The sequence below is a fragment of the Babylonia areolata genome, chromosome 4, assembly GCF_041734735.1.
Source record: "Babylonia areolata isolate BAREFJ2019XMU chromosome 4, ASM4173473v1, whole genome shotgun sequence".
Taxonomy (NCBI): domain Eukaryota; kingdom Metazoa; phylum Mollusca; class Gastropoda; order Neogastropoda; family Buccinidae; genus Babylonia; species Babylonia areolata.
The window spans coordinates 47,518,658-47,528,657 of NC_134879.1; the positions used below are offsets into that span (position 1 = coordinate 47,518,658).

At 43.1% G+C, this 10,000-nt stretch overlaps 1 protein-coding gene across 1 annotated transcript in view; it reads right to left on the bottom strand.

Moving 5' to 3' along the window:
- LOC143281471 (uncharacterized) overlaps window positions 1–10,000 on the bottom strand; it is a 73,606-nt gene that overhangs the window by 8,461 nt on the left and 55,145 nt on the right. The gene's annotated exons all lie outside the window — the stretch shown is intronic.

Sequence of the window (10,000 nt, forward strand, 5' to 3'; positions counted from 1 at the left end):
ATGGTGTGGTATGGTATGGTAAGATGTGGTATGGTGTGGTATGATATGGTATGGGATGGTATGGTACGGTATGATATGATATATATCTTGTATTGTATTGTATTCACAGGTGGAGGTCGCCCTTGGTGAAGCTGTATCAACCCAACACATCAACAACAACAGATCACTTTTACTTTCAGTATCAAGGTGGTGTCAAAGCGTGTGCACTGATCCATATACGCTACACCACGCATGCTTCAAAACAAAGGAGCCAGGCGTACTCAAAAACCAGAGAGACAGACAGACAGAGAGACAGACAACAAAGAAGAAAGACTGAAAACGAAAGAGAGAAATAAGAAAGAAACAAAGGAGGGAGTGAAAAAAAAAAGAATGAAGGAAGGAAAGAAACACAGAAAAAAGAAAGAAAGGCAGATTGAAACAGAAGCGTCGTATCTCTTTCGATATTTTCAAAGCTCCATCTCTCTCAGCGTGTCTGTGTGTTTGTTTGTCACTCTCTCTCTCTCTCTCTCTCTCTCTCTCTCTCTCTCTCTCTCCTCTCTCTCCCTCTATCTATCTATCTATCTTTCTGTCCATCTATTTATCTATCTATTAATGTATCTATCTATATGTCTCTGTCTATCTATCAATCAATCTATCTGTCTGTCTGTCTGCCTGTCTCTCTCCATCTATCTATCTATCTGTCCATCTATCCATCTGTCGGTCTGTCTCTCTGTGTCTGTGTTGCAGTATACTCGGATACCCCCCCCCCCAGCCCCCCACCCCCACCCCCTCTCTTCACCATGGCTACACCACATCCATATAATCTTAAAGCATCGTCGAAATTTATATGTCGTAGATACACAGGGCCCTATAATCGTTCAAACACGAAGGGATCTACCTAGCTTCGGTTCACCAGGGGGCGCTTTGACCGAAGGCTAGAGGTGTGTGGGGATGGGGGGTGCCAAAAAAAGAGACCACCCCCCCCAGCCCCCCACCACCCCCTCCGCCTCCGGCCCCCTGCCCCCCCATTTCTCCAGTTTATACATCTTTTGCCGCTGAAGTGCACTGACAAGACTGGTGGCAGCGTTCATCTCTTCCCCCCACCCCCATCTCTCTCTCCCCCCCCCCTCCCCCTCTCTCTATCCCCCTCTCTTCCTCATTTACACGTATATTAAACTTTACACTTTAGAGAGAGAGGGAGAGAAAGAGAGAGCGGAGAGAGAGGAGAGAGAGAGAGAGGATAGGGGTAAGAAAGGGAAGGATGGGAGTTAAATTGAGAGAGAGAGGGGGGGGGGAGAGAGACAAAGGGGGGGAGAGGGGGGGGGGCAGAGGGGGGAGAGAGAGAGGGGGGAGAGAGAGGGGTAGGGGTAAGGAATGGAAGGATAGGGAAGGGAAGGATAGGCGGGAAAGAGAGAGAGAGAGAGAGAGAGAGAGAGAGAGAGAGAGAGAGAGAGAGAGAGAGAGAGAGAGAGAGAGAGATATCAAATTATCCAGAACAACAACAGCAGCAACAGAAATTAATGAGAGTTCCGGCGACATTCACGAACATGCACCCAACTACACGCACACACACACACACAACACACACACACACACACACACACACACACACACACACACAAGCGCGCGCGCACACACGCACACACACACACAGAACACAAATACTCACTCTCAAACACACACACACATACTCAAACGCGCGCGCGCGCGCGCGCGCGCGCACACACACACACACACACACACACACACACACACAGAGTAACACAGAGTCACTCATTCATACACAATCACAAAGAAAAGAAAAAAACACAACAAAAAACACGAAAGGAAATAGAGTTGACCAATGAAATAACAGCACCGTTCACCCCAATTTCCCCTGTTTGGACGGACTTCAAAAGCAGCCAAACAAATGAAATGTCCAGATGCTCAAACCATATTTCCACATTTTCGCCTCAGCATAATCACCAAGCCCGTTTGCGGAAATTCATACCTCGTAAACACAAGTTCTTCTCAACTAGTTTTCCATATTTATGCGCCTATTCTGTGTAACATTACTTTCTCTTAAGACAAGTGCATAATCATTTGCAAACTTTTTTTTTTCTGTCGGATTTGCAGTGTGAGAAATATGAGTCAATTATCAACTTCGTGTTTTTTTTATACTTAGTTTTCTTTTCTTTTTTTTTTCTTTTTTTTTTAAGAATAATTTTTCTTCTTCTCCATATATTTAAGCATACCAAAGTACAGAAATGAAACAAGAAAGGAATTCGAATTCACTGAAAAGCGATAACTGTTCATGAAATCTCTATAGTATTTTTTAACGTAGCTGGTCATAACCATATGGATACTGTGAATAAAAACAATATTAATCAACAAACGTATCTAGTTTATCTTGGTGAAGTTTGTGGAAACAGGTACTGTGACAGAATCATCGCACCTCACACTCCTTGAACACGTCTACATCTTTCGCCACCTTCGTCAAAACAACTGGCTTAAAATGGAGCTTCCCCCCCCCCCTCCCCCCCCAATCCCCCTTCATCTGTTCCGTGTGTCCGGAACATAACAGTTCTAATCCGTTCGCTCCTTTTTACCATCCATCTCTCCCAAGCACCCTTTCTAGAAACAAAAAATAATAGGTGAGAAATAGAGACAGATGGACAGAAAGAGAACGAACGAACGAACGAAATTTTGTTTTACGAGGGTAAAGGAGTAAGCACAAAGTACTTGTTTACATCCAGCTCTCTGAGCATAAATAATAACTGGGGAAAAAAAGAAAAGAAAAAAGAAGAAGCGAGAGTCAATTCACAATACCAACGTCAAAATTACATAAGCATGTACAAACATAAACATAGAACTTATGTATAATACAATATCGCGATAGATGAATAACAACGAGGACAATAGGGTAGGGGCGTGGTGGAGAGCGGAAGGAAGAATGGACAAGGGGAAGAGTAAAGAAGGTAGGGGAGGCTGACTGAACAGACAGATATAGTGACAGTGACAGTGGAGACAGACATAGAGAGAGACTGACATGGGAGGAGAGAGGCGTATATATATATTGACAATCTATACATGTTTGTTGTTTATAATTGTTATGTGTCACATAGTCACATGTTTTTCAATAAATGTGCACGATATATGTTTTTAAAAATAGGGATGCTTTTTACAGTGTTTACATTGAGGCAGGATAATAATTCATTCCATAAACAGCCCCCTGAATAAGACAGGCTAGATTTAAAAAGATCGATCCTTGGAAGTGGTACCATAACTTTATGAAGATGACGATGAGTGTTGGTTACAAATTTATTCTTCAGTGAGGGGGGAGCAAATCCAGACATGATTTTGAACATAAATAGACCTTTGTTAAATAGAAGTTTTGTTTTCAGTGGGAGGATATCGAGAGCTTTATAATAAGATACAGTCAATGATGAAGATTTTAAAAGAATCAGTTTTACAGCTCTTCTATGCAGACTCAATAGAGGTTTTATAATACTGTCATTCGCCGAATCCAACACTGTCGAAGCATAGTTAACGTGTGATTCTGTATAAGCACTGGCAAATAGTTTTCGGCAGTGAAGATCCAAAAAGTGTTTAATTCTAGACAGTTGATAGATATTTTTTGATACCTGTTTGCATAACAGAGAAATATGATGTGACCATGACAAATTATCATCGATAGCGATGCCAAGGATTTTATGGTGGTCAACTTCTTCAATCTTGTCGCCTTTGATGATAAATGGGCGAACAGTTTATGGACATATTTTGACGTTTTTGTCTTGCTGTGATTATTACGAATTTTGTTTTTTTAGGATGGAGACACATGAGATTTAGTTCGGACCATTCAATCAATTGGTCAATACTTTCCTGAAGAGAAAGAGACACAATACATAGGTTAATATGACTAGTATGAATGGTGGTGTCATCAGCAAACATTTCACATGGTGTCTTGATAGATAAGGGTAGGTCATTAATATATGCGGAAAATAAGATATGTCCCAAAACAGAACCTTGAGGTATACCATAGTTAATTGGTGATAACATTGATTTTGAACCATTTGTGAACACAAGTTGTTTCCTTTCAGAGAGAAAAGATGAGACAATTTCTAATGTATTCAAAGACAAACCATAAATCTTAATTTTTTTCAGGAGGAGAGAATGATCAATCACATCAAAAGCCTTCATAAAGTCGACAACAAGAGCTCCGGTAATTTCGTTATTATTAATGTTAGTAAGCCATTGATCTACTAAAATTGTTAGTGCAGAAGGACATGAGTGATTTGCTCTAAATCCAGACTGATTTGGATGGAACAAGTCAAAATTATTAAAATGCTTACGAATATGAGAGAGAGAGAGAGAGAGAGAGAGAGAGAGAGAGAGAGACAGACAGACAGAGAGACAGACAGAGAGACAGAGAGACAGAGACAGAGACAGAATTGGAATTGGAACTGGAATGGTTTATTCATAATCAGGCCACAGCCCCTAGTGAAGGTGGTACACATAAACATAATACAACTCAACGAAAACACATAAACAAATAAGCATTAATATAGACAACAAACCGTGCATTGTATCCGTGTAAATATATAGACAACAAAAAATACATTATAACTGTTTTACGAAGTAACAATTTCTCTTAATTTGAATGCCTAATATAAGAATACCGAAAAATTATGTACGTCATTGATATTGCTTGACGACATTAACAAATTCAACTTGAACAGAGAGGGATGCTTGTAGTACTTAGGTTTTATAAACATTTAACGTACATGTTTTAGTGCTGGGCAGCAAAGAACAAAGTGTACCTCGTTTTCCTGGGCTTTATGACATAAAGGACAGACTAAATCATTTGCACAAAAACTTCTGTATCTAAAGTGGATGCACTGTCAATTCTGATATACTAGGTATAGTCTAAATCTTGTCGTTACACGTTTCAGATGCCTGTCTATATCTAACAGCAGATAAGGTTTCAAATCAGGTATATTACAGAATGTTCTATACATATCAAATCTATCACTAGTACAAATGTGACTATACCATATTTGCCATCTACAATCAATAAGCCTTTGGCGAAAAACAGATATAAAGCCATTAACGCTACCAACACCCTGTTCCATCCACACAAAGCCAAATCCATATTCGAACAGACAAAAACGAACCTTCGTTACCCAGTTTTTTTCCCCTTTCTATCTAAATCATGTAATATCTTATAGGCTTTATACGGTATTCTATTATCCCCCATTTGCAACAGTTTAAGCCAATATCGAATACAATTTACAGCAGAGTTTACATAGATTGGGTAGCGATTTGTTTCGCCATAGACTAGATCATTCGAGAGAGAGAGAGAGAGAGAGAGAGAGAGAGAGAGAGAGAGAGAGAGGGAGAACTCAGATCTGTTTTAATGTAAAGCCACCAATCTGTGTACATATGGATGCACGTGCTGAACACACACGAAACACATATGAAGACCAAACCTTGAGTTGGACGAACAACAAAATTTAGAAAGAATAAACTGATAATATAACCCAACTGAATAAAAAGCTCTGGATAATTTTGAAACATGTCATCTAAAACTGAGCGCTTTCTGCTCTCTGTTTTTACGCATAAAAAATAAACATTGATACATACAATGCTGTTAACATTTTGAAGCAAGTGGTGTAATATGGGAATCCTTAAATTGTGCATATGTTTGAATAAGTATTTCTTTCTCAGAATATCAGATTTTGGAGAGAGAGAGAGAGAGAGAGAGAGAGACAAGACAAGACAAGACAAGACAAATTCTTTATTTCGAGGATAATAGATAAGCACTGGTGTGCTTTTTTACATCCAGTCCCCGCCCTGAATAGGGCGAGAGAGAGAGAGAGACAGAGAGAGAGACAGAGACAGACAGACAGACAGACAGACAGACAGACAGACAGGTGTATATGTGAATGTGAGGGGATGGGAAGGTGTAAGAAGAGAAGCACTAACTGTTTCTGCTACATGTAAACAATTGCCGAGGACGGGTCAGTCACCTTTTTCATGCTATTCTAACTGACAAACGAGCGCTTGGAGAAATAAACACCACCATGGACTGATGTCAAACCTCAGACCTGCAGAATGACAGCCCTCAAATGGAAGATAAATGCCAGGTGGTGTGGCGAAACGCGAATCTAGCACTACTCTCAGCACTGTCAACACATGCTCTCAGGCCCTCAAAGTACCATGCGTCAACCACCACAAGCTATGATCCAGCTCTCCACCAGCAAAATGACTGTCTGTCTCTTCCCCCTCTTTAGCGTTATTAAGCCCGACCTCCCCAGGCAGCCAGACAGCCAGGCTGAGAGCAACTGAAGACGTTCGGAAACAGAGAAAAGGCCTCACTGAATGCCATCCAGGCACGAAGTGGTGGAGTGAGAAATGACTTTTCTGTCTGGTTGGACAGGAAGTGCCAGCAAGTCGTCCCCGATAATTTACTCCCGCCAGCCGACACCGGCAAAAGCTGCCGGACGTCGCAGCGCTTTCTGGGAGATTAGAGGAAGGGAGGGTTCAGAGGCGGCGGAGCTAGACAGAAGATTATGGCGTGTGAGCTCGCCAGTCGTGCTGGTTTGATCTGCATTCTCTCCTGGCCTCTGCTCCCCCTTCTCCCCTCCGCGTCCACCCTCTTCTCCACCCTCCTCTTCCTCTTCAGCTGTCTTCTTCAGCCTCTGCTCTGCTCCCTTCTTCTGTGTCTCCCTTACCTTGTGCCTGCGTGCTGATCCCGTTGATTTTCTATTTCTGGACTTGTGCTGTTCAATTTCCACGCGAATGGTTAGCAAGTCTATGGCCATAGGCTAGCACAGCAGTTAAGATTGGAAGCTTAGTCGCCTGTTGTAGCATTTCAACACGACAGCCAATCACAAGAATAAAACCAGCACAAAAAAGGAAAAAGGCGACTCTCTGATGACCATTGACATAGTATGCTGTATTTGATGTTTACTAGAATATTGCAAATCGTTTCGAGCAGTTGGTTCTGAACACAAAGAAAAAGCAAGAAAGTTGTAAATCTGGACAGTGTACCCTACATATCCTTTCATTCTGTGTCCCAGCGTCAAGCAAGCCAGAAAGATACAGATGCAGTCTTGGTCAGGAACTTTGATCCGTTTGCTGGTTATCTGCATGACGTCACTTTTTCTGTTTCAACTTCAAGGTGTCACAGTGTATGGGCTCGTCCATAAGCGCTACGCCCCACTTGCTAAGCCATGAATTAATCATAAAAATTGTGAGTTTCCCTCAGAAGACGTTTAGCATCCGCCTAACCTAAGCCTGAAACCAGTGTGCTGATCAGGCCTTGAGAAAAGCTCTGAATTCATTTTGGTGGTGTCGCTGCTTTGGTTTTGTTATGTTTGAGAGGAACCTTGTATTACGTGCGCAAGTCATCTTATCTGATTTGAATTGCATTTCTGTGTTTTGTATTTCTTTTCACAGACATTGTAAAAATAATATCAAACACTAGACATTGTATATCACATCAACTACCACCAAAGAGACTCTTCTTATTGTCCGCTTTCTTTGTACAGATAGGTTGTTGACTGAACTGCCATGATCGGCAACTCTCTGTTTATTTTAGGACTTCATCCGCTGTGCTATCGATCTGTTTGACAAACGTGGTGGTCATTGCCATCCTGTGGAGTGAACGCTGATCTCAGCATCGGTCATGATCGATTGAACGGCACAAAGCAGCGAAGGCCACTGGTAGGAATCAACGGATCAGCACGCAGGCACAAGGTAAGGGAGACACAGAAGAAGGGAGCAGAGCAGAGGCTGAAGAAGACAGCTGAAGAGGAAGAGGAGGGTGGAGAAGAGGGAGGACGCGGAGGGGAGAAGGGGGAGCAGAGGCCAGGAGAGAATGCAGATCAAACCAGCACGACTGGCGAGCTCACACGCCATAATCTTCTGTCTAGCTCCGCCGCCTCTGAACCCTCCCTTCCTCTAATCTCCCAGAAAGCGCTGCGACGTCCGGCAGCTTTCGCCGGTGTCGGCTGGCGGGAGTAAATTATCGGGGACGACTTGCTGGCACTTCCTGTCCAACCAGACAGAAAAGTCATTTCTCACTCCACCACTTCGTGCCTGGATGGCATTCAGCGAGGCCTTTTCTCTGTTTCCGAACGTCTTCAATTGCTCTCAGCCTGGCTGTCTGGCTGCCTGGGGAGGTCGGGCTTAATAACGCTAAAGAGGGGGAAGAGAGAGACAGTCATTTTGCTGGTGGAGAGCTGGATCATAGCTTGTGGTGGTTGACGCATGGTACTTTGAGGGCCTGAGAGCATGTGTTGACAGTGTTGAGAGTAGTGCTAGATTCGCGTTTCGCCACACCACCAAGCATTTATCTTCCATTTGAGGGCTGTCGTTCTGCTGGTCTGAGGTTGGATGTCAGCCCATGGTGGTGTTTATGTTGCTACGTACGTTTGTTGGAGATATCCCACAAGAGGTGACTGACTCAGCCAGACCGGCGTCCCTCATGAATCATGTACATGTTGCACCAGAAACCCCCCACTGCCCACCTTCTACCCCTCTCCCTCCCACAGACCTCTCTCTGTCCTTCCATCTCTCTCTCTCTATTGATCGGCTGATTGAGTGATTGAATAAATGATCTACCTATCTATTCATTTGCTTGCTTTTATATTCACTTATTTATCTGTTCCCTTTACTTTATTTTCTACCAGGGCCTACGTCCGTTGGGTTACACTGCTGGTCAGGCATCTGCTTAGCAGATGTAGTGTAGCGTATACGGATTTGCCCGAACGCAGTGACGCCTCCTTGAGCAACTGGACCCCTCCCCCTCTCCAACTCCCTTCTCTCCCTCTCTCTGTACCTGTCCAGGGGTCCAGGAGTGGTCACAGTTCCCACCCACTGCTCTCCATGTTGACAAGAACATTCAACGTCTCTGACTGTTGCTACCAAAATCTTTCTCTCTCCCTCTCTCCCTTCCTTCTCTTGTTTTTAAAGGGTGGTCTGAGTTCACACGTACTTCTCTGTGTTTCAGAAGCACACTCTTAGTCTGAAACTCTCTTTCTCCCCCCTCCCCTGTTGCTCTCTCTGTGTCTCAGTCTGTCTGTCTGTCTCTCTGTTTGCCTGTCTGATCGCCTAGCTATCGTGGCTCGATGCACGCACTTTCATTTCACCATGGTCACACGCTGACAAAGTGCACGTCAAAGAGGGTTATGGCTGAGTAAGTACACCTCACCAACTCTCCTCTTTCCGCTTGTCTGTTTCATCAACTCTATTATTGCTATCATTATTGTTATCATTATTATAGGTAGTAGTAGTAGTAGAAAGTAACAGTACTAGTAGTGCAGTAGTAGTAGCATTGAAGGAGCACATATCTATAGAGCACTATACACACACTCTCTTTCTCGCTCTCTCACTGTCTCCTCGTCCTCGAGTGGTATGTTTATTTGTCAGCACTTGAACGATAACAAAAGGAGAAGCTGCCCGACCTTTGCAGAATCCCATCTCGCTGGTCAGGCTTTGGTTGGCTGCTCTACGTTTGTGAAAAACATTAATATCATCATCATCACCATCATCAGAAGAAGAAGAAGAAGAAGAAGCAGACGAAGCAGAAGAAGAAGGGGGAGGAAGAGGAGGAGAAGAAAAAGGAGAAGAAGAGGAAGAAGAATTGGAAGAAGATGGGGGAGGAGGAGGAGAAGAGGAAGAGGAAGAAGTGGAAGAAGAAGAAGAAATGGGTGGGGGGGGGAGACAAGAAGAAAAAGAAGAAGAACACCAACAACAATGAGAAGGGATACTTATACAGCACTCTATCCAGAAAAAAAAGCAACAACAAAAAACAAAACCAACTGCGCCAGGAAAGAAAAAGAAGAAGAAGAAGAGGGAGCAGAAGAAGAAGCAGAAGAAGAAATAGAGAAGAAGAAGAAGTAGAAGAAACAGAGAAGAAGAAGAAGTAGAAGAAGACGAGCAATACGAACACGAACAACAAGAACAAGAACACTTATACAGCGCTCTATCCAAAACAAACAACAACCCCCCCCCAAAAAAAAAAAACAAAAAAAAA